Here is a 25,706-nt window from a genome sequence, read left to right on the forward strand (position 1 = left end):
TAAGACATCTATTTCCTAAATCTACAGCGTACGACTAGATTGAAAATTAAGAAAAAAATATGGTTTAAATTTCTCTCTCCCTTTCTGTCTGTCTTGTCTTTCCTTCCTTCCTTCCTCTCTTCCTCCCTCCCTCCCTCCCTTTTCTTTCTTTCTTTCTTTCTTTCTTTCTTTCTTTCTTCCTTCCTTCCTTCCTTCCTTCCTTCCTTCCTTCCTTCCTTCCTCTCTTTCCTTCCTTTCTCGCTCCCTCTCTCTCTCCCTCCCCTCTCTCTTTCTTTCTCTGTCTTTCTTTTTTTCTTTTCTTACTTTCCCCTGGTCATCCTTCTCACTGATGGACTAGACATCTATTTCCTAAATCTACGACTAGACTGAAAATTAAGGGAAAAAAAACGTGGTTTAAATTTCTGCTCAGTTGGAATTTCAGAACGAGGGCCGAGTAGATCATTCAGAGACGAACAAATGGAACGAAAATAACCTCTTTTTTTCCTCTCCCCTCCTCCCCCGAGACAAATGTGTTACTTCTAGTTTTCTTTCTGTCTTAGGAGGAGAACAGAAACAAACCCTGGGACCACTTCAAAAGATCCACAGACTGCAGCCTGATCAGCAACAGGGACCCAAAACCATAATCCAATACTACAACCACAACTTGCAAAGCAACACGATGACAAATGGAAGGCAGGCAGGGAGTGAAATAGAGGGGAGGAAAAAAAAAACCCATCATTTTTACCTTTCTCTGAATCCAGAAAAGCGTGGAAAAAAACAAGAGCAGAGAGAGTTAGGAAAAAGCACACGAGACAGAGAAACCCAGCTCCTTCCCACCCTCCCGGTCCGTTGTCCTTGACTAAGCCGGACAACAAATTTTTTTCTCCTGCGCTTCTGTTCTAAGTTGGAGGTTGTCCACGTTTGGAAGTATTTTTGGAAGTTTGTCATGAGGGCTGTGAGGCCCAGCTGAACGGCAGGCGACACATGAAGCGAAATATGGGCTTAAAATATCGCACACAAATTCGGGAATCCAGACGGCAGATGCTTTCCTTTCTCGCTGCGTTTTTCCAAGGGAAGACCGCGTTGAAAGCAACAACCTCAAAAGCAACGAATAAGTAACGCATTGGTGCTAACACAATGCAGGAGTTTCCACCCTCTTTCCTTTTTCCTCCCTTTCTTTTTAAGGCGAACGCCCTGGAATCTGTATTTCTTTCTTTTCTGAAAGAAAATTTGCTATTTTTCTCCTTTCGTTATCCTTTTTGTGCGCAGGATTGAGAAGGAAATCCGTTCGTCCTTTTGGGCTGAATAATCATAATTTTAAAACGATCTCAGGTTATGCCAGGAAAAAACATTCATGTTATTAATTATCACAGCAAGGAAGAAAAGAGGCATAAATTAAGGTTGGATATTATGAGCATTCTTATAATAGGGACAACTTCCGTAGTTCGTCTTTTTTTCCCCCCCCGTCTCCTAAATTTTTAAACTTGTTCAGCAAAGTCATGATCGCTTGAAATCAAAGTCAGTATTATATCCGACGCAAAATAAGACTTCCCAAAATAACGTACATGTGTAACATTTCATACTGGTGTAAAAGACTGTTTTCAAACATCACTACATATTTATAACGCTACCATGGATATAAGAAATGACTTTTGATTCTTGTAATCAAATCAGGTAATGCATTTTCTGAAGAAAACTGATGTGGGTTTTAATAACAACAGCAATAATAATAACAGCAGTAGAATTATATCATCAAACCATCTAATAAGTCGTCGTCATCTTCTTTTAATGACCCCATAATCCCTTGCAGGGGGTGGAGTCTGGGCAATTGAATGGAGCTAGCGAAGTGTTTACTGGCCGGATGCCCTTCCCTGTCACCAATGCGGAGTTTTGTTCGGCAGATATATTCTCATCGTGCCCAGAGAGAGAAATATCTGCCTCTACCTAGGATCGAACTCACAGCCTCCTGTCTGTAAGGGTGAGAGCTCCACCTCTAGGCCACTGCACCACTTGGTAGTCAGTACCACATCTCGTGTGTATAATGACTGCAAATCCTCATCGTTTAACGACCCTGTAATTCCTTGAGGGGTGGAGTCTTGGCAATTGAATTGAGATGAGTGTTTACTGGCCGGCTGCCTTTCCTGTCTCCAATACGGAGTTTTGTTCGGCAGATATATTCTCATCATGCCCAGAGAGAGAAATATCTGCCTCTACCTAGGATCGAACTCACAGCCTCCTGACTGTGAGGCGAGAGCTCCACCTCTAGGCTATTTTGCACCATTCAAATCATCTAATAAGTAATGACACAGAATTTCCTATCTATGTAATTAATACATTCATGTCCGATATAAACTTCCGTGAAGTTTTAAAAGAAGGATTATGATAGGAGATTTATCATGGAACCAAAGTCAGTGGCTTAAGGTAATAAATCTAAATAACATTACAAATTCTTGGTGTGAGGTAGAAGAGGTCTTCTCATTTACAACACAATCCCTTCCGCCTCTTTACAGTACATTCTGCAAATAAATTAATTTCACTCATAGCTGGAAAGAAACGATACTCCCAATCATTACAAAAGTAGAGTCACTCCTTGAATTTTGGGTGACTGCATTCATACTGTTAAAGGTTAAGGTTCCCCTCGCACATACGTGCTAGTCGTTCCCGACTCTAGGGGGCGGTGCTCATCTCCGTTTCAAAGCCGAAGAGCCAGCGCTGTCCGAAGACGTCTCCGTGGTCATGTGGCCAGTATGACTCAACGCCAAAGGCCCACGGAAAGCTGTTCCCTTCCCACCAAAGGTGGTCCCTATTTTTTCTACTTGCATTTTTACGTGCTTTTGAACTGCTAGGTTGGCAGAAGCTGGGACAAGTCACGGGAGCTCACCCCGTTACGCGGCAGCACTAGGGATTCAAACCACTGAACTGCCGACCTTTTGATCGACAAGCTCAGCGTCTTACCCACTAAGCCACCGCGTCCCCTCTTTCATATTGTTACCACCCTATAAATTAAAACTGCGCAAGTCAATGCTTTGATCTGAAGACTACAAATTGACAGTAGATTTATTGACTGATCGGCGGTATATTCATGATCTAATGATTGAAAACTTTTAAAACGCCCAAAGGTTCAAGAATAGCAACTGAACTAATTCCAGTAAGACAAATATTCTGATAATAAACCCCATAAAATTTGGTCAAGGGCTATGAGGCAATGCCATGGTAAAGTTGAAATTTCAATCTAAAAACTCATAACTTCAAAGCATTAAAAATGGAATTCTGATCAATCATCCAAAACATTTCCTCTTTCTTATTTTGTCTGGGTTTAAGTTTCATTTTGGCTAATAATGGAAAGGCTTCGTCAATAATCCACTGGTTTGTGGATCTTATGCTATGAACCACACGCATTCGTCAAGTGTATATTCACGGCTCTAAGAGCTAAATAATTGCTTTAACCCAGTTGGGGGAAAAAAGCCAATATTACTAGCAGCCTCCATTCCATACTTAAGAGCACATTTGTCTAATCTTACAACGTACCAGAGGTCTAACCATTGTTCTGCTTCTGCGTGGCCAGCCATATCACGTCAAGAAAGAAAAGGAAGAAAGGAAGGAGAATGGAAAAGAAGGAAAGAAGGAAAGAAGAAAGGAAGGAAGGAGAATGGAAAAGAAGGAAGGAAGGAAGGAAGGAGAATGGAAAAGAAGGAAGGAAGAAAGGAAGGAAGGAAAATGGAAAAGAAGGAAAGAAGGAAGGAAAGACAAAGGAAAAGAAGGAAAGAAGGAAAGAAGAAAGGAAGGAAGGAGAATGGAAAAAGAAGGAAGGAAGGAGAATGGAAAAGAAAGAAGGAAGGAAGGAGAATGGAAAGGAAGGAAGGAAGGAAGGAAGGAAGGAAGGAAGAAAGGAAGGAAGGAAAGAAGAAAGGAAGGAAGGAGAATGGAAAAGAAGGAAGGAAGGAGAATGGAAAAGAAGAAAGTAAGGAAGGAGAATGGAAAAGAAGGAAGGAAGAAAGGAAGGAAGGAGAATGGAAAGGAAGGAAGGAAGGAAGGAAGGAAGAAAGGAAGGAAGGAAGGAAGGAAGGAAGGAAGGAAGGAGAATGGAAAAGAAGGAAGGAAGGAGAATGGAAAAGAAGGCTTTTCTTGGCAAAAGTTCAAAACCAGAAGATGCCGACAAGAAATAAATGCAGCAAGACAAGGAGCAAGTCTTATCAACGTTGTTGATAAGTGACAAAGTGCCCAAATGCCATTGCTGATCTTTTAAGCCTTATGGAAGGGGCCAATCATCTCTTGGCCCTAGTCCCACCACCCACTGAGGCCCATTTTTTTCTCTCCCCAGGCTCCAGAGCCTTTCTAGGAGCTCGGGGAGGGCAAAAACAGCTTTCCCCAACCCACCGGAGGCCCTCCAGAGGCCGGAAACGGCCCATTTGCCGACTTCCAGAGGCAGGTGTTTCTCTACTTCCGGTGGGCCCTAAAGGCCTGAAAATCAGCTGGCCGGCGTGCACATGCACACCGGAGCTGAGCTCACGAGCCCACCAATGTGGCTACGCGTACCACCTGTGGCACATGTGCCATAGATTCACCATCACGGTTCTAGGGCCTCAGCGACTTTTTGATATCGTGGCGACTAAAACTGGACGCAATATTCCAAGTGTGGCCTCACCAAAATATCATAAAGTGGCACTAACACTTCACGTGATCTTGATTCTATCCCTCTGTTTATGCAGCCCAGAACTGTGTTGGCTTTTTTGGCAGCTGCTGCGCACGGCTACCTCTTCTACAAAAATGTGGGAGTTGAGCTACTCACAACCTCTCCTCCCCTACCCCGTTCCTCATCTTGACAAGTCTCTGGAGATCTCTTAGATGAGTTGTCCAATTTATTGCCATCACAATCACACTTCGATATTCTCTCGGAGGCTTTTAAAAATACAAGTTCCTTGACATTCATAGTGGGTTCTGTTTTCTTGCCAAGAAAACTCCAGCAACCTGTCCAGACAATCTTCAAGAATCAGAGATAATTAAATGGAAGGGGGAAAAAATAAAAATAAAGGCCAAAATAAAAAGAAATAAAACTGGCCAAAATGAAGAGAAACATTCAGGATCGAATTATCAACAGGAAAGTGTCATTTGAATTTATTTGTTCATTTTGTATTGCTTTAATGTATTAAGTCTTATCCAGAAGGTAAATCCACACAGCAGGGTGGTCAACTAATCTTATATAGTAATCCTCAACTGAGCCCAAAATTTATGTTGCTAACTGAGACATTTGTTAAATGAATTCACTCCCCCCTCCTTTTATGACCTTTCTTGACCCAGTTGTTAAGTGAATCACGGCAGTTCTTAAATTAGCAATACGGTTGTTAAGTGAATCTGGTTTCCACATTGACTTTACTTGTCAGAAGGTCACAAAAGGAGATCACGTGACCCCCCAAGACCAGGGGTGAAATGCTCCCAGTTCGGACCGGATCGGCCAATCTGGTAGTAATGGCAGCGGGTAGTTTGGAGAACCGGTAGCAAAAATCCCTGCCCCCCTGCCCCAAGCCCAGCTGAGCCACGCGATCGTCAGAACCTTTTTTTTTTATTTTTACTTTTAAAAGCATTTTTTTAACAACCTCTTCAGCTGAAGAGGTTGTAAAAAAAATGCTTTTAAAAGGTTAAAACAAGGCTCTGACGATCGCAGCTGCGGCGCCTGATCGTCAGAGACTTTTTTTTTTACTTTTAAAAGCATTTTTTAAACAACCTCTCCAGCTGAAGAGATTATAAAAATGCTTTTAAAAGGTTAAAACAAGGCTCTGACAATCGCAGCTGCGGTGCCTGATCGTCAGAGGCTTTTTTTATTTTTACTTTTAAAAGCATTTTTTAAACAACCTCTTCAGCTGAAGAGGTTATAAAAAAAATGCTTTTAAAAGGTTAAAACAAGGCTCTCACGATCCCAGCTGCGGTGCCTGATCGTCAGAGGCTTTTTTTATTTTTACTTTTAAAAGCATTTTTTAAAAGGTAAAAAAGCTGAACCCTGCTAGGCAAAAAATGGGGTGTGTAGGCATAAAATGTGGGGGGGTTGTTTGAGAGGGGGGAAGGAAGGAAGGAAGGAGGGAGGGAGGGAGGAAGGAAGGAAGGAAGGAAGGAAGGAAGGAAGGAAGGAAGAAAGAAAGAAAAAAAGAAAGAAAGAAAGAAAAAGAAAGAGAGACAGAGGGAGGAAAAAGGAGAGGAAGGAAGGACTACAAACCTGGCACTAGACGCAGCTTCAGAGGTTAATCCAGGGCTGGAAGGGGACCTCGAGGTCATTTAGTCCAACCCTGCTCCAGCAGGACATTATTAATGAGTTTCTGTCTTTTCATCCCGCAGTCACATAGCCACGCCCACCCAGTCACATGACACCCCCACCACCAAGCCACGCCCACCAAGCCACACCCACAGAACCGGTAGGAAAGAAATTTAGATTTCACCACCGCCCAAGACATTGCAACTGTCATTAAGTACATGCCAGTTGCCAAGCCTTCAAATTTTGATCACGTCACCATGGGGTGGCTGCAACGGTGGGAAGTCTGAAAAATGGCCATAATTCACTTCTTCTCAGCGCCACTGTAGCTTGGAACGGTCACCAAATAATCTGCTATAAGTTTAACACTACCTATATTGTATTATTGTACGCTCTTTGAATAAGCTTCTTTACGTACCACGTAAGGCTGGGTGTGTTTCAAAGCGAAATCTACTTGAAGGCTAGCGCTGAATTCTAAAGCAAGCTTTTTATAGCTTTCAATTTTGTCTCGACGGCACGAATGGCTATAAAAATCTTGATTGCACCTTAAGAAATACGACATCCAAATACTTTTATGAAAAGCATGCAAATGAATAGATTCCCATTTGATTAGCAACGCCGCCGAAGTCATTGATGTATTTTGTTCCTTGCTAAAAGGATCCCTCCATGATTAAGCGATACAGCTCTTATCAAGAAATGTTGAGCATATATATATATATATATATTCAGTTAAATTAATGCACCAATTTGCTCTGCTAAATCCATAGCAGCCCCTCCCAATTCAATTGTCTCAAAGCAGGGGTGAAATGCTCCCGGTTCGGACCGGATCAGTCGATCCGGTAGCAATGGAGGCGGGTGCTTCTGAGAACCGGTAGCAAAAATCGCTGTCCCCCAGCCCCGTGCCCGGCTGAGCCACGCGAACTGTCAGAGCCTCTCTTTTTTTTTGGTTTTTAACTTTTAAAAGCATTTTTTTAACAACCTCTTCGGCCAAAGAGGTTGGTTAAAAAAATGCTTTTAAAGGATTACAACAAGGCTCTGTCGATCCCAGCTGAACCATGTGATCGTCAGAGGCTTTTTAAAAAAAAATTTAAAAGCATTTTTTAAAAGGTAAAAAAGCTGGAGCCTGCTAGGCAAAAAATGGGGGGTGTAGGAAAAAAATGAGGGGTGGGAGGTTCGTGTGTGTGTGTGTGAGAGAGAGAGGGTGGGGAAGAAAGAAAGAAAGAAAGGAAGGAAGGAAGGAAGGAAGGAAGGAAGGAAGGAAGGAAGGAAGGAAGGAAGAAAGAAAGAAAGAAAGAAGAGAGAGAGGGGGCGGGAGGGAGGGAGGAAAAAGGAGAGGAAAGAAGGACTACAAACCTGGCACTAGACGCAGCTTCAGAAGACAATCCAGGGTTGGAAGGGACCTGGAGATCATCTAGTCCAACCCTGCTCCAGCAGGACATTGTTAGTGAGTTTCTGTCTTTTGATCCCCCAGTCACATGGTTACATAGCCACGCCCACCAAGTGACATACACCTCCTCCAAGCCACGCCCACCAAGCCACGCCCACAGAACCGGTAGGAAAGAAATTTAGATTTTATCACTGTCTCAAAGCCTGTTGTGCCTCGGCCTCCTTCCTCTCCTCAGCCGGGCCCCTCCCGTCTACACCCGGGCCTGCTATCAGACTCGGAGTCTGATAATGAAGATGAACGGCCTGTCATGCCTCCAGCCCCCAGCCCTGGCCCCATGCCCGGATAGGATGTCAGGAATGAACAAACAAACCTCACTCATACGGCGTGTGTTCCTTTGGCTCAGCCATCAGAGGAAGTCAGCCACGGACTGGAATTACTCGGGCCTACTCCTTCTGACCCCTCCCTTTCTCAAACAGCAGAAGACAATTCAAAGTGGGAGGATCCTCAGTTCCGGAGATCTGAGAGGCGACGCCAGCAGAAGGAAGGGAGGGGCAGGCCTGGATAAATGGAGCCACACCCCACAGCCTATATAAAGTCATGGAGCCACACCCCACAGCCTATATCAAGGACCTGCTTTTGGCATTCCAACTTTGAGTCAAGTAAAGTCTCATCTAGTTTGCTGAAGTCACAACTTGGACTCCTGCCTGCCCTGAGAAACCTGGAAGGAATTTGGCAAAGCTGCAAAGGCTTCGTGGCCACGCTTGATACGGACTTCCTAGACCCGGTCGTCGGAGGGGGAGGGGGACATCTCCAACCTCAACAGCCAGTACAGAGCGTCCTCAACTTACGACAATTTGGCCCACAATTCATGTGGCTAAGTGAGACCTTTCTTACCATAGTTGTTAAATGAATGAAAGCCGTTTCATGTTCGTTCATTGCATCAGTTTGACGCGTTGACTTTGCTTGGTCGGAAGGCCGCAAGGAGGGACCACGTGACCCTAACACACTGCAACCGTCACAAATGTGAGTCGGTTGCCAACGATCCGAATTTTGAGCCTGTGCTCATGGGGAGGCTGTAACGGTCGTGTGAAAAAAAGTCATTTTTTAAAAAAAAACAGTCACTAAATGAATTGTTGTAAGTTAAGGACTATCTGCATCTGCTATTTTATAAGCTGAAGCCCAACATGGGCTCTAGGATTTTTATGAATACTTAAATATTCCCTACAATAAAGTCCTAATTTGAATCTTTTTGCATCGAAGATTCTAAAGCAGAGGTCTCCAACCTTGGCAACTTTAAGCCTGGCGGACTTCAACTCCCAGCAAAGCTGGCAGGGGAATTCTGGGAGTTGAAGTCCTCCAGGCTTAAAGTTGCCAAGGTTGGAGACCCCTGTTCTAAAGGGAAAGGATGAGCTGTTTGCAACCCCTAAATCCCATTTTGGGGCCACTCCAGCATCTCAAGGCTTTCATTGTCATTCAGTCAATGAGTTGTGTCTTCATGACCCCATGGACCACAGCACGCTAGGTTTCCCCGCCCTCCAGTATCTCCCAGAGGTTGCCCAAATTCATGTTCGTTGCAAGAACATGAATTTGGGCAACGTTACGGGACCGCCTGCTGTTACCTCATGCCTCCCACCGACCCGTACGCTCGCACAGAGAGGGACTTCTCAGGGTGCCGTCCGTCAAACAATGTCGGCTGGCGGCCCCCAAGGGAAGGTCCTTCTCTGTGGGGGCTCCTACTCTTTGGAATGAACTTCCCCCTGGTTTACGCCAAATACCTGACCTTCGGACCTTTCGCCGCGAATTGAAAACATACTTGTTTGTTCGCGCGGGGCTTTCTTAAACTGTTTAGATTTTGAAGGGGCCGGGATAGCTCAGGCAATAGAGAAGCCTGTTATTAGAACACAAAGCCTGCAATTACTGCAGGTTCGAGCCCGGCCCAAGGTTGACTCAGCCTTCCACCCTTTATAAGGTAGGTAAAATGAGGACCCAGATTGTTGGGGGGGCAATAAGTTGACTTTGTAAAAAATATACAAATAGAATGAGACTATTGCCTTATACATTGTAAGCCGCCCTGAGTCTTCGGAGAAGGGCGGGGTATAAATGTAAACAAACAAAAAAATTTAAGTTTTAAATTGGGGTTTTTAGATTTTAAATATTTTAATTTTTCGGCCAAATTGTATAAGAAGTTTTTTAATTTAGTTTTTAATTGTACATTGTTTATTTTTATCTTGGCTGTACACCGCCCTGAGTCCTTCAGGAGAAGGGCGGTCTAGAAATCTAATAAAATAATAAATAAATAAATAAAATAATAAAGATGTATCTCGACAGACTCGAAGACTGGGCCCTGTTAAGGGTAATCTGGGTTCACAACCAAGGTTGTGGACTGTTGAGCAGAGTACCCTACACATAAAAACGACTGAGACTGGTTGTATACAATAATAGTCACTTGCAGACAAACTGGGGTTTGATATTCCTTTACTTTTAGGGAAAAAAGCAAAGTCATAATCCAAAAACAATCCAGGTCATATACATATAAAGTCAGTCAGGGATGTTACAAAGTCTTCTTACCAATGTAGACTTGCAACAACAAGCAAGGTCTTCTTTCAGTTTAGCAAAACAGTTCAATTCACAACAGTCAGTATCTTGAGGAATCAGTAACTAGCCATGATCAAGCAACGATCATAAAGCTCAAATATACAGTTGCAGCATGTCATCAGGTAACAATGCTGTAGCGTCCCTGTAGATTCCCCACAAGCCATAATTTAGGAGTCCTTTTATACATTGGCTACAGAGCTCAACCAATCAGGATGCTTGCATGATGCAGCACAGCCTTAAAGCAATATCATGCCTTTCTACAAACATACATAGTTAGTTTATATATTGCCTGGCCAAGTAGTGAGGCAAATGTCTGACAGATGCCAGTCTAGTCTCTTCTCAGAAGCCTCCAGGGATGAAGCTCCAACAATTTCCGAAGGCAACTTCTGTTCCATGGGGTTGATTGTTCTCACTGTCAGGAAATTCCTCCTTATTTCCAGGTTGAATCTCTCCTCGATCAGTTTCCATCCATTATTCCTTGTCTGGCCTTAGGGTGCCTTCCTCCTCTCTGTGATGGAGCACCAACAACTTCAGGAAGCAAGCCATTCCATGGATGAATTGTTGGGAAATTTCTTCTTAGTTCTTAGTTCTCTCCTTGATTAGTTTCCATCCATGGAATAGAATAGAATAACAGAGTTGGAAGGGACCCCATGCTTAGGCAAGAAACTCTACACCACTTCAGACAAATGGTTATCCAACATCTTCTTAAAAACTCCCGGCGTTGGAGCATTCACAACTTCTGGAGGCAAGTTGTTCCACTGGGTTACTTGTTCTAACTGTCAGGAAATTTCTCCTTAGTTCTAAGTTGCTTCTCTCCTTCATTAGTTTCCGTCCTTTGCTTCTTCTTCTGCCTTCTGGTGCTTTGGAGAATAGCTTGACCCATTCTTCTTTGTGGCAACCCCTGAGATATTGGAAGACTGCTATCCTGTCTCCCCTGGTCCTTCTCTTCACTAGATTAGTTCATGTAACCGTTCTTCATATGTTTTAGCCTCCAGTCCCCTAATCATCCTGGTTGCTCTTCTCTGCACTCTTTCTAGAGTCTCAACATCTTTTTTATAGTGTGATGACCAAAACTGGATGCAGTACTCTAGGTGTGGTCTTACTAAGGCTTTATAGAGTGATATTAGTATCTCACTTGATTTTGATTGTATCCCTCTGTTCATGCAATTTAGGATTGCATTGGCTGCCACCTCACACTGTTGGCTCATATTTAGCTGGTTGTCCACTAAGACTCCAAGATCACTCTTATAGTTCCTACTATTAAGCTTGGTTTCACCCACAGTCTATATGTGTACTTTTGGTTTTCCCCCCCCCTAAGTGTAAGGCTTTACTTTTCTCTACGTTGAATTTCGTTTTGTTAGACAGGGCACTTCCAACCGACTGATCTCTGGTTCCGCAGATCGTCCACCAACCACCAACATTTAAAGATAAGAATATCGTTATCAGATATGTGCTAGGGCTTTGGATTTGTGGAATAAAAGGTGTTTTGGACCACGAAGAGCTCTTTAAAGTAGGGCTCTCCAACCTTGGTAACTTTAAGCCCGGCGGACTTCAACTCCCAGAATTCTGTGAGTTGAAGTCCGCCAGGCTTTAAAAGTTGCCAAGGTTGGAGACCCCTACTTTAAAAGTGTAACTGTGCCTTTTCCTGGGATTGTAAGGACCGACTTTTGCAGCTGCAGGACAAGCTAGGAAGAAGCATGCTTTGACTTGAAGGATTTCTGACAGGTGCTATGTGCTTATCCACATAGTATTTTCCCCTTCCAATCTGAACTGACGGGCACAATTATTATAACTTTCTCTGCCCTCCCACCTTTAAGCAGAATTGAACAGGATTAAAGGCAACCTGAAAAGGGTACCACAACGACAGGTTTTAAAGATCTAATTAGACTCCAGCTTTTCTAATCATCCATTCGTCTCACAAATCAGTAGTCCCCCTTCTTATATTTAGCCCGGTTGCGGTATTAAACCGTTACAGATCTCGTGCGTCTTTTCAAAAATCACATGCATGGTTTTTAAAAGTGATGTATATATTCAAAATATATAAGAAAGAAAGGAAGGAAGAAAGAAAGAAAGAAGGAGGGAGGGAGGGAGGGAGGTGGAGGAAGGAAGGAAGGGTATGGAGGGAAAAGAAAAGGAAGGAAGGAAGGAAAAAAGAAAAGAAGGAAGGAAAGAAGGAAAAAAGGAAGGAAGGGGAGGGAGGAGTATGGATGAAAAAGAAGGAAGGAAGAAAAGAAGGAAAAGAAAGGAAGGAAGGAAGGGAAGGGAAGGAAGGAAGGGAATGAAGAAAAGAGGGGGAGGAAGGAAGGAAAAAGGAAGGAAGGAAGGAAGGAAGGAAGGAAAAAAGAAAGAAAGGAAGAAAAAAGGAAGGAAGGAGGAGGGAGGAATATGGATGGAAAAGAAGGAAGGAAGAAAAGAAGGGAAAAGAAAGGAAGGAAGGAAGGAAGGAAGGAAGAAAAGAAGGGAAAAGAAAGGAAGGAAGGGAACGAAGAAAAGAGGGGGAGGAAGGAAGAAAAAAGGAAGGAAGGAAGGAAGGAAGGAGGATTATGGATAGAAAAGAAGGAAGGAAAAAAGAAAAAGGAAGGAAGGAAGAAAGGAGGGGAGGGAGGGAGGGAGGGAGGAAGGAGTAAGGAGGGAAAAGAGGGGGGGAGGGCGGGAGAGAGGAAGGAAGGGAAAAAAGAAAGAAAGAAAGAAAGAAAGGAAGGAAGGAAGGAAGGAAGGAAGGAAGGAAGGAAGGAGGAATATGGATAGAAAAGAAGGAAGAAAGGAAAAAGGAGAAAGGAAGGAAGGAAGGAAGGAGGGAGGGAGGAGGAGGAATATGGATAGAAAAGAAGGAAGAAAGGAAAAAGGAGAAAGGAAGGAAGGAAGGAAGGAAGAAAGAGGAGGGAGGAGTATGGATGGAAAAGAAGGAAGGAAGGCGGGAGGGAGGGAGAGAGGAAGGAAGAAAAGAAGGAAGGAGAAAGAAAGGAAGGAAGGAAGGAAGGAAGGAAGGAAGGAAGGAAGGAAGGAAGGAAGGAAGGAAGGAAAGAAGGAGGAATATGGATAGAAAAGAAGGAAGAAAGGAAAAAGGAGAAAGGAAGGAAGGAAGGAAGGAGGGAGGGAGGGAGGAGGAATATGGATAGAAAAGAAGGAAGAAAGGAAAAAGGAGAAAGGAAGGAAGGAAGGAAGGAAGAAGAGGAGGAGGAGTATGGATGGAAAAGAAGGAAGGAAGGCGGGAGGGAGGGAGAGGAAGGAAGAAAGAAGGAAGAGAGAAAGGAAGGAAGGAAGGAAGGAAGGAAGGAAGGAAGGAAGGAAGGAAGAAAGAAAGAAAGAAAGAAAGAAAGAAAGAAAGAAAGAAAGAAAGAAAGAAAGAAAGAAAGAAAGCTTTCCATTGCCACAATAAATTATTTACAATATGTGTGCCTCTCAAAACACATTTCAGAAATTAATAATTTAAAAAGCCATGTTTTCTCGTTGTCGCTGAATTATGTTAATGGTGAAGTAACCGCTCTGAAGACATAATTAAAGCCATTGCTTTGTGCAATTTTCCACGGATTGGATTACATTACAGCAAAAAAAAAGGTCAGTCCTTTTTATCCTTTATCCTTGGAAAAACCAACCCATAAGGCCAGACAATAGTTAAAGCGGAAATCTCTCCCCACGTGCGCCGAGGGGTGAGAGAGAGAGAAAAAAATAAGATAGATTGATAGGACCGTTCTCTTCCACACACCTCTCTTCAACACCTTAATGAGGTTTTCTTAGATATATATCATTTAACACACCGCTAAAACACTTCTCTTGTTTTCTATTCTTCGGCAGATAAAGCCGAGACGGATCACCGATTCTCACAGCATTTCTCACACGTCGAGTGTGAATTTGGGGGGGGGGGGTTTGGTTCAAAGGAAAGAGGATTTTCTTCGTCTTGGGGTGGTGTTTGTGGGTCTCCAACTTGCAAGACTCTTCTTATTAACAATTCATTAGAGCAATGCAAGAAAGTGCCCTCCATCAAGCAGAGGCTACAAAAAAAAAAAAAAAAGCTGTTTTCCCTTCCACGCTTCTTCAATGAAAAAAAGCAAATGCTCCAGAACCCGAAAATAAGAACCAAGAACCTAGCATCTCGGATAATCCCACGAAGACCAGGTTGGCACCAACCAAGCAATCCTTTCTGCCCTCAACCCACGTACCTTTCCATATTTCAATATCCTGTTCATATTCGACATTTCCACCCCAATCCGACCCCTTGAACTCCAGCTGGGGGGGGTGGATGCCCACCTGTGCCAAGGTGCCCATTTAAGCTGGTCGGTGGCCGAACCCCATCACAGCCCCCCGCCCCCCCCCCCCCGACACAGCAGATCTCCGACCAAATAGTCCACCCATAAAAAGCTGCCAGAGGTAAAATGTTAGAAGTTGAAAGATTATTATCATGTATAAAAGGTCAAGGTTCCCCCCGCACATATGTGCTAGTCTTTCCTGACTCTAGGGGGCGGTGCTCATCTCCGTTTCAAAGCCAGAAGAGCCAGCGCTGTCCGAAGACGTCTCCGTGGTCATGTGGCCGGCATGACTCAACGCCAAAGGCGCACGGAACGCTGTTAACTTCCCACCAAAGGTGGTCCCTATTTGTCTACTTGCATTTTTTACCTGCTTTCGAACTGCTAGGTTGGCAGAAGCTGGGACAAGTAACGGGAGCTCACCCCGTTACGCAGCGCTAGGGATTCGAACCGCTGAACTGCCGACCTTTCTATCAACAAGCTCAGCGTCTTAGCCACCACGTCCCCTATTATCATGTCTACCTAAACATTATTATCATCGCTCTTCGTATCCTGTTTGAAGTAAATTGACCCAGGAAATACATTGTTCACCAAGCACTCGTGTATGTTAAAGAAAAAAAAACATACTATAAATACAATTATTAAAACAAAAACAGAAGCTGCCAGTGGGAATCTTGAGGGATCCGAGACCCTCCAGTTTCCTGCCGGCTTTTGCGTCTACTCACAGAGGAAGTCTACTCACAGCGCAATTCTCCTTCGACCACCACCGTGAGTCCAGCTATGCCTGTCCAGCAGCTGTTAGATGCCATGGCTTCAAAAAAAAAACACAAAACCCCAAAAAACCCAAAACAAAATGAGAGGCGTCTTTGGCTTTTGATCACACTTTGGAGAAGAAACACGAGATCCTTCAGCCGGCAAAGACTGGGTTTTCTCTCAGGGAAGGAAAGCAGGACAAAGGAGCGGCTCTTTGCTTATTCAGCACCGGATCTCCATAAATCCATCCACCGCCAATCGCAGTAAGTTTCTGACCTTACACATTTAAGGGCAAGAAATAACCAAGGTCTTCTCGAGCCGACAGGCCAAAGCCGGCAATTCGTTGGGGAGGGTCTTCTGGCTCCCTCCACTCGCCCCCCCCTTCTTCAGACCTTTGCATGGAGATCAGATAGCACAAAGCGTATTTCTCCCCCCCCTTTCCTTCCTCAATCAAGTCCCCACCCCTCTTTTGGAAAGCCCCCCCCTTTCTCTCTTGTATCGAGCATCCCTAGGGAGTGGGGCTTGACAGCTCATTCATTCTGCATCAAGTTGGACCGATCAACTCTTCCGCCAGATGTTCTAATTCCCCCGCTTTGCTCGGGGACGGGGGTGGGGTGGGGAGCGGGAGGATGCAATCCAGAAAAGATGCCGCTGGGTTTAGCTGAGCAACTCAGCCGGCTTCCTCCCTGCTTTAAAAAACCGCTTTTTTAAAAAAAAAAAAATTAAACTAAAAATAACTATTAAATTCTCACGTTTCTCTGTCTAGGAAAAGATCTCGGCCACTCCTCCCGCTTCGCCCTGCCCGGTACACATCTCTTATTATTCAATTATTAAAAGGTTCCTTTCTCCGGTTTGATCGCCAGCTCAAATTAACTATTAGGTGCCCAGGTCAAAGTAAAAAAAAAAAAATACTCTGCAAAAGAAATACACGTGATTTAATTGGCACGCATTTGTTGTGCAATCGTTTCTTTTGTCCAGGAAAGACTTAAGTTATCGTTTGAAGCTACCGTTAAAAAAAGATTTTTTAGGTATGTATTTATTATTTAATTGTTACATTTATTTGCTGCTCATCTCATTGTTGTGGTACTCCGGCCAGAAATAAATTGACCAAATCTATATATATAAATGGCTGTGTGTGTGGTGTGTGTGTGTGTGTGTGTGTGTGTGTGTGTTCCAGCACAACTCTTGAATGCCTCGAGCAATTTCAACCAAACTTATTACACAGATGACTTACTCTCTGGAAAAAAAATACCGTGAGGGTAAGACACCCCTAACATCCCTCTGTGTGTGTGTGTCTGTGTGTGTGTGTGTGTGTGTGTGTGTGTGTGTGTGTGTGTGTGTTCCAGCATAACTCTGGAACACCTGGGCCGCTGAAGTGAAAAGGAATGAATTATATCTATAGTGTCAAACCGCAGTACTTTTGACAGCGACAGTGTGCATATTGGATTCAAGTTCTGTTAAGATACAGCCTGTTGTGCCTTAAAATGGCTTCTACTGTACAGCACAGTAGAGTTGCCGTGGTAACGGCTTCACAGTACTCCACAAGGGGGCTCCCTCTGGTAAGAGGGATTGGGATAAATAAACACCTGGACAACGCCGGGTTATCACCTAGTAATAAACACTGGCTGGGGAATTCTGGGAGTTGTAGTCTGCCTATTGTAAAGTTGTCAAGCTTGAGAAAATAGTCCTTTATTATCCAAGATCAGAAGGTAACACCTTTATTTTGGATTAACCCATTTTCTTAGAAGGCTCAAGCTTTGGGGATCCAGAGCTCTCTTTACTAGCTGCTAAATTGACCCAGGATTTTATGGGAAGAAAGAGGAAAATATAGAGCAGTTACGTAGATGCAGATTGCATGCAAAACAGATTTACAAGGGTTCATTGTTAAACTGCTTGCAAGGTAGTCCTCCACTTACGATCACAGTAGCGCCCAAAATTTACGTTGCTAAGCGAGACATTCGTTAAATGAGCCTTGCCCCGTTTTATGACTTCCCTTTCCACATTTGTTAAAGTGAATCTCGACAGGGGTTAAATTAGTCACACAGCTTTAGGCGAATCCGGCTTCCCCATTGACTTTGCTCGTCAGGTGGTCGCAAAAGGGGGAACGCCTGACCCCGGGACGCTGCGACCCGTCATAAATGTGAGTCGGTTGCCGAGCATCCAAATGCACAATCCACATGACCCTGGGGCCGCTGCAATGGTCGTAAGTCGTAAGAAAAATGGTCATAAGTTGCTTTTTTTCCCAGTGCCACCGCACCGCCACTAAGCAAATTCTTGAGAGTCGAGGACTATCTATAATGTGTTTAAAAAAAACCCCACACACGTTATGTTTGTGGAGACTTTCAGAATTGCCTGAAATCTTTTGACATAGATGACTTCAGCAAGGTCTCGGTCGGCTGTGCTTTTAAAATGTCTTTTTCCCCCCCCAAATAACCATTTGGAGATCTGGAACGGAGCATCCTGGGAGGCAGAAATTCTCTGATATTCCTTTATCCTTAATTTGGAGCCCTGGTGTCCAATTCCCGCATGTGTAAAGCAGGGGTGGGTTCCAACCAATGTGTTGTGTCTGCGCCCCCTGAGCCGGGCCCCATGCCAGAAAGTGACTCAGAAAGTGAGGGGGAAGGGCCGTCAGGACTTACCTCGGGAGCACCGGCTTCCCTGGCTCAGCTCCAGGAGCCAGAGGCAGGCCAGGTGGAGGAGATAACGAGGCCTCCATCCCCTGACTCTTCCCCCCCAGGCCACGCCTTCAGACCCAGCTGATGGCAATCAGGCTTGGTTGGACCCTAGGTTTCATAGGCAGGAGAGGAGGGAACAACAGAAGCAAGGGTGGGGCAGGCCTAGGAAGTGCTGAGTCATGGAGCCACACCCCACAGGATATAAAAGCAGCAAGAGCTGCTGTGTCTCTTCGTAGCAGGCAAATCAACTGCTTAACAGCTGAAGTACTGTTTGTTCATGGGTGACTCATCGGCATCAAGGGAGATAACAGAGACACTTGGCAGACGCTCGCTAGTTTGTTGCCAGAGCTGATAGTGCCGGCTAATTAAGCCATCGCTCGGACGGAGGCACGGGGGGACAGAACACAATGTTACCACTGGTTAGCTTCGTGCATGCACTTTGCGCGTTATCAGTGCGCATGTGCTCGCTTCGCGCACACTCCAAGCACATTGAATTCCAGAACAGCTGAGGCATGGCAATCCGCTCTGCCACGCCTTTCAGCTGGGCTAAAAATGAAGGAATAAAGGTAGGTATAGCGCAGGGGTGGGCAGCCCAGATGACGGTCAGAGTGAACCGGTTCACTCTCACATCAACATCTCCGTTAACGGCTCTCCCGAACCAGGGAGAACTGGTAGGAACCCACCTGTTGTGACTCCAGCCCCTGAACCTGGCCCCATGCCCGAAAATAACTCAGAAAGTGAGGGGGAAGGGCTGGTAAGGCTTACCTCTGGAGCACCGATTCCTTTGGCTCGGCTCCAGGAGCCAGAACCAGACCAGTCGGAGGACGTAATGAGGCCGTCATCCCCTGATTCCTCCCTTCCCCAGGCTACGCCTTCAGACCCAGCTGATAATAATAATCAAGCTTGGCTTGACCCGCGCTTCAGAAGATTAGAGAGGTGGCGTCATCAAAAGGAAGGGTGGGGCAGGAGCCCCACCCCATAGGATATATAAGGAGCTTTGGGAACTGCTCTCACTCCACGGGAAGCAAAAGTTTAGCTGAACCATTTCAAAAAGAGCTGAAAGTCTTGCTACGTGAGTCATTTGTTTGAACTTTGGCAGGCAGCTGCGATTGCTCTGCCAGGACTGATAAGAGTCGTGAATCCACTGGCTGAAGGCCAGCTCGTGGGTCTGAAGTGGGGAAGGAGACAGAACACTACCACTGGTGCAAAGTTACTTAGAATGCAGAGCAGCATTATTGCGGTTCGAAGTTGGCATCTATCACCTTGGGAACGAAGACGACCCGAAGGAATCTTTAATCCTGGATGCAAAACTGGGCCAGGGATTACGTCAATCTTGGGGGAAATTAAGACTTTTGGGTCAGACGCGGGTTTGATTCCCACGCTCTTCGGCTGTTTTCTTGTAGATAGTGGGAAAAACTGCTTAAAAGTTGATGGGTTGGCTTCTTGTCCTGCAAGTATTTTTTTTTTACGTTTCAAGAATGAAAAATGCTTCAAGGTCCCACAATGTTGTATGTTTGGGTTTGGGAGGGGGGGTCAAAAGGCTGATGACTTGAGAAAAGATGGGCCTCTGTGGCTCAGACTGGTAAGACAGTCTGTTATTAACAACAGCTGCTTGCAATTACTGCAGGTTCAAGCCCCACTAGGCCCAAGGTTGACTCAGCCTTACATCCTTTATAAGGTAGGTAAAATGAGGACCCAGATTTTTGGGGGCAATAAGTTGACTTTGTATATAATATACAAATGGATGAAGACTATTGCTTGACATAGTGTAAGCCGCCCTGAGTCTTCAGAGAAGGGTGGGATATAAATGCAAATAAAAAACAACAACCAGATCCTTCAACTTGGCTGTGTATGTAGCTAAATGGGAACATTTGCAAGAAATACCATTTGCTTACGAGCAAGAATAAAAAATTGAGAGGCCTTTGAACTCTGGTGCGGGAGAAGACTCCTGCGAGTCCCTTGGACTGCAAGGCGATCTAACCGGTCAGTCCTAGAGGAGATCAACCCTGACTGCTCTTTAGAAGGCCAGATCCTGAAGAGGAAACTCAACTACTTTGGCCATCTAATGAGAAGGAAGGACTCACTGGAGAAGAGCCGAATGCTGGGAAAGATTGAGGGTAAAAGAAGAAAGGGATGACAGAGAATCTTGGAGTCCTAGTGGACAACCATTTAGATATGAGCCAGCCGTGTGCAGCAGCTGCCAAAAAAGCCAACACAGTTCTGGGCTGCATAAACAGAGGGATATTAGAATCAAGATCACATGAAGTGTTAGTGCCACTTTATAATGCCTTGGTAAGGCCACACTTGGAATGCTGCATTCAGTTTTGGTCGCCACGATGTAAAAAAGATGCTGAGATTCTAGAAAGAGTGCAGAGAAGAGCAACAAAGATGATTAGGGGACTGGAGGATAAAACATATGAAGAACGGTTGCAGGAACTGGGTATGTCTAGTTTAATGAAAAGAAGGACTAGGGGAGACATGATAGCAGTGTTCCAATATCTCAGGGGTTGCCACAAAGAAGAGGGAGTCGGGCCGTTCTCCAAAGCACCTGAGGGTAGAACAAGAAGCAATGGGTGGAAACTAATCAAGGAGAGAAGCAACTTAGAACTAAGAAGAAATTTCCTGACAGTTAGAACAATCAATAAGTGGAACGACTTGCCTGCAGAAGTTGTGAATGCTCCAACACTGGAAATTTTTAAGAAAATGTTGGGTAACCATCTGTCTGAGATGGTGTAGGGTTTTGTCGTGTCCTACTCCTCCGCTGACGGCCGGGTCAGGGAAATCCGAATCAGGCGTGCCTCTGCAGCTCTGCCAAAGTCCTAGCAAAGTCCTCAGGGCAGGCAGGAGATCAGAAAGTGACTTCAGCAAGATATCTTTAGACTTTGCCTGACTCAGAGAATGTCAGAAAGCAGATCCTTTATATAGGCCATGGGGTGTGGCTCCATGACTCAGCACTTATCCAGGCCTACCCCTCCCTTCCTTCTGTTGCCTCCGCCTATCAAGTCTTCTGACGCGAGGGTCACTCCAGGCTCCAGCTGTTGGTAATTGACCTCCCTCAGGCTCACATGTTGTGGAGGAGGGGGAGGGGTCTAGTTGCTCCGTTTGCCTGGGCATGGAGCCAGAGCTGGGGGCTGGAGGTATTTCTTCCTCTTCAGCCTGTCTGGGCATGGAGCCAGGGCTGGGGCCGGGAGGCATACTAGGACATTCTTCAGCGTTCGGAAGCAGATAAGAAGGCCCCGGCTGCGGTGAGAGCGGGCAAGACACAACAGGTTTCCTGCCTGGGCAGGGGGTTGGACTAGAAGGTCAAGGTCCCTTCCAACTCTGTTGTTGTTATTATTATTATTAGAACAAGGTGGCTACATGGAGTCACTTAAATGGACCGGCCAGGTTCCTCCCCAACCTCCTTACTATCTGACTCTGACGGGCCACAACACATATACTGTTCCTGTGCAGTTTGGTTTTCTTGCCTAAATGTAGAACCTTATTTTATTTTACCATCAGATTCCCGCGGTGTAATGTCAAGATGATGAAAAATCAGAAACATGGAGAGCCGAAGACGCACATCTGGTGCACAGGTTAGTTCCTCTCAAGAAATCCGAGCTATTTATAAGTCCATCTGTTAAAAACCAAAGATTCCAACGGCTTCGCTCTCTTTTTATGAGATTAAATCTTCTCTCTGGGTGTCGGTGTCAGCTTTGGAAGCCATATTAAGCTCGAAGCTTCAGTGCTGCCACCTTCTCATGTGTGAGAAAGTAGGAGGGGTGGGATTTAGTAGAGGGGTTGTCTTTGTCTATAGACGAGAGGTCGAACGACTAGCCTTGTGGTGCAACCAAAACAATCTGGAACTGAACACACTCAAAACCGTAGAAATGGTGGTAGACTTTAGGAGAAACCCTTCCATACTTCCACCTCTCACAATACTAGACAACACAGTATCAACAGTAGAAACCTTCAAATTTCTAGGTTCTATCATATCGCAAGATCTAAAATGGACAGCTAACATCAAAAACATCATCAAAAAAGGACAACAAAGAATGTTCTTTCTGCGCCAACTCAGTAAGCTCAAACTGCCCAAGGAGCTGCTGATTCAGTTCTACAGAGGAATTATTGAGTCTGTCATTTGCACCTCTATAACTGTCTGGTTCGGTTCTGCAACCCAACAAGAAAAACACAGACTTCAGAGGATAATTAGAACTGCAGAAAAAATAATTGCTACCAACCTGCCTTCCATTGAGGACCTGTATACTGCACGAATCAAGAAGAGGGCCGTGAAAATATTTACAGATCCCTCACATCCTGGACATAAACTGTTTCAACTCCTACCCTCAAAACGACGCTATAGAGCACTGCACACCAGAACAACTAGACACAAGAACAGTTTTTCCCCGAAGGCCATCACTCTGCTAAACAAATAATTCCATCAACACTGTCAAACTATTTACTGAATCTGCACTACTATTAATCCTCTCATCGTTCCCATCACCAATCTCTTTCCACTTATGACTGTATGACTATAACTTGTTGCTGGCAATCCTTATGATTTATATTGATATATTGACCATCAATTGTGTTGTAAATGTTGTACCTTGATGAACATATCTTTTCTTTTATGTACACTGAGAGCATATGCACCAAGACAAATTCCTTGTGTGTCCAATCACACTTGGCCAATAAAATTCTATTCTATTCTATTCTATTCTATTCTATTCTATTCTATTCTATTCTATTCTATTCTATTCTATTCTATTCTATTCTATTCTATTCTAGACATGTCAGCATCCTTCCTGTTGGTCAAGGTCAGTCCGATCCTGCATCTGGAGAAGGAGTGGTCGGAGTGCTGTCTCGAGATGGGACGGGTGGCGATTGGAGCATGCGATTGATTGACTGAGGAGAGAGGGGATGGTTTGGGGTTTTTTGATTTACTGAGGGAAAACTTGGACCTTTCAGATTTGGGTTTTCCCAGATGTACCAGTTTACCTATCCTAGTAAATGGAACTTTGAAAAATGCTTGCTTCAGAGTTTTCACTTGGAGTTGGGGTCTTTTTCTGGAACGCTGACAGTCGGCTTTAGTATAACGCCAGAAGAATTTGGACCCCATGAATATTATTCATTATTATTCAAAGGCGAAGCCCGATTATGCGGGAATGAAGTTTTAAGAAGATAAAGATTAACGGAGATTCTCAGTCATCCATGTCATTTTTTCAAAGCGCCGGAGGGCAAGACAAGAAGCGAGAGGGATGGAATCAAGATCACGTGAAGTGTTAGTACCACTTTATAGTGCCTTGGCAAGGCCTCACTTGGAATAGCGTATCCAGGTTTGGTTGCCACAATGCAAAAAAAAGATGTTGAGACTCTGAGAACAGCAACCAAGATGATTAGGGGACTGGAGGCTAAAACATATGAAGAACAGTTGCAGGAACTGGGTATGTCTAGTTTAATGAAAAGAAGGACTAGGGGAGACATGATAGCAGTGTTCCAATATCTAGGGGTTGCCACAAAGAAGAGGGGGTCAAACTATTCTCCAAAACACCTGAGGGTAGAACAAGAAGCAATGGATGGAAACTAATGAAGGAGAGAAGCAACTTAGAACTAAGGAGGAATTTCCTGACAGCTAGAAAAATTAATCAGTGGAACAACTTGCCTGCAGAAGTTGTGAATGCTCCAACACTGGAAGTTTTTAAGAAGATGTTGGATAACCATTTGTCTGAAGTGGTGTACGGTTTCCTCCCTAAGCATGGGGTTGGACTAGAAGACCTCCAAGGTCCCTTCCAACTCTGTTATTCTATTCTATTCAATGGATGGAAACTAATCAAGGAGAGAACTAAGAAGAAAATTTCCCAACAATTCATCCATGGAATGGCTTGCTTCCTGAAGTTGTTGGTGCTCCATCACTGGAGGCTTTTAAGAAGAGACTCACCAATTATGGCAAATTTCCTGACAATTAGAACAATTAATCAGAATGAGAACAATTTGCCTCCAGAAGTTGTTGGTGCTACAACCTTGGAGGTGTTTACGAAGAGATTGGCCAAACGTTTGTCTCACACGGTATAGAGAATAGAACAGAACAGAACAGAATAGAATAGAATAGAATAGAATAGAATAGAATAGAATAGAGTAGAATAGAATAGAATAGTATGAGGAGGAGGGAGGATGGAATGGAATAGGGAATAGAATAGAATAGAATAGAATAGAATAGAATAGAATAGAATAGAATAGAATAGTATGAGGAGGAGGAAGGATGGAATGGAATAGGGAATAGAATAGAATAGAATAGTATGAGGAGGAGGAGGATGAAGGATGGAATGGAATAGGGAATAGAATAGAATAGAATAGAATGAGGAGGAGGAAGGATGGAATGGAATAGGGAATAGAATAGAATAGTATGAGGAGGAGGAGGATGAAGGATGGAATGGAATAGGGAATAGAATAGAATAGAATAGAATAGAATAGAATAGAATAGAATAGAATAGAATAGAATAGAATAGAATAGAATAGTATGAGGAGGAGGAAGGATGGAATGGAATAGGGAATGGAATGGAATGGAATAGAATAGAATAGAATAGAATAGAATAGAATAGAATAGAATAGAATAGAATAGAATAGAATAGAATAGAATAGTATGAGGAGGAGGAAGGATGGAATGGAATAGGGAATAGAATAGAATAGAATAGAATAGAATAAAATAGAATAGTATGAGGAGGAGGAAGGATGGAATGGAATAGGGAATGGAATAGAATAGAATAGAATAGAATAGAATAGAATAGAATAGAATAGAATAGAATAGAATAGAATAGAATAGAATAGTATGAGGAGGAGGAAGGATGGAATGGAATAGGGAATAGAATAGAATAGAATAGAATAGAATAGAATAGAATAGAATAGAATAGAATAGAATAGAATAGAATAGAATAGTATGAGGAGGAGGAAGGATGGAATGGAATAGGGAATAGAATAGAATAGAATAGAATAGAATAGAATAGAATAGAATAGAATAGAATAGAATAGAACGGAACAGAACGGAACAGAACAGAATAGAATAAGAGAGTTGGAAGGCAATGGTTATAAGTGTGAAAAACGGTCATAAGTCACTTTTTTCAGTGGCTTAGTCACTAAATGGACTTGCGCTTTTTTGGTTTTTTTATTTAGAAAGATTTTATTGGTGTTAAAAACAAACAAAAACAATGGACATTGCTCTACGTCTCTGGTTTCTAACATTTATGTCAAGTTCAAGTTACTATATCATATATTCCTCAGTCTATATACAAATTTACACATCTCCTAGTTCCTTATATATCAAGTATATACTATATTACTACTACCCCTACAACTATATACATATTTAATAAACCTATTATACCCTCACAAGTACAATATACGTTGATATATACATTTCCAGACATTCATTATCTCTTGTTTTTGGCATTCTTCCTCCTATCAAGGCAGTCGTAGAATTTACTCCAGACCTCATAGCACCTTGATTCGCTTTTGTCTTTGAGTTCTAAAGTAAGTCTGTCTATCTTTGCACAGTTGTAAATTTTGCTTATTGCTTCTTCTTCTGAGGGTATGTCTTTACACTTTCCTTTTTGAGCAAATGCTAATCTTGCCGCGGTTAATATATGGAATGTTAAGTAGGTTACATTTTTATCGTATTTGCGATCCATCATGCCCAATAAGAAAAATTCTGGTTTGCCCTCTATTTTGACCATTAGCATCTCTTCTAACAACTGTTGTTACGTTGTGGTCTACCTGTATTAGTGCCGCAACTTCTACTTTGCAAAGTAGAATCAGGAAAGGCCACTGTAGAGTCCGTGATGGGATTGTAGGGGCATTTA

General features: G+C 43.7%; 1 protein-coding gene across 10 annotated transcripts in view; it reads right to left on the reverse strand.

Annotated features, from left to right (window-relative positions):
* APBB2 (amyloid beta precursor protein binding family B member 2) overlaps positions 1-25,706 on the reverse strand; it is a 184,386-nt gene that overhangs the window by 25,561 nt on the left and 133,119 nt on the right. Inside the window, exon 1 of one of the 10 annotated variants that reach the window (XM_058192359.1) lies at positions 725-876. The exons of the other annotated variants lie outside the window; for them this stretch is intronic. The gene's annotated coding sequence lies outside the window, so the exon portion shown is untranslated. Of the gene's footprint in view, positions 1-724; positions 877-25,706 lie in introns of those variants that run through there. 10 annotated transcript variants of the gene reach the window in all.

The sequence above is a fragment of the Ahaetulla prasina genome, chromosome 8 (genome assembly GCF_028640845.1).
Source record: "Ahaetulla prasina isolate Xishuangbanna chromosome 8, ASM2864084v1, whole genome shotgun sequence".
Classification (NCBI taxonomy): domain Eukaryota; kingdom Metazoa; phylum Chordata; class Lepidosauria; order Squamata; family Colubridae; genus Ahaetulla; species Ahaetulla prasina.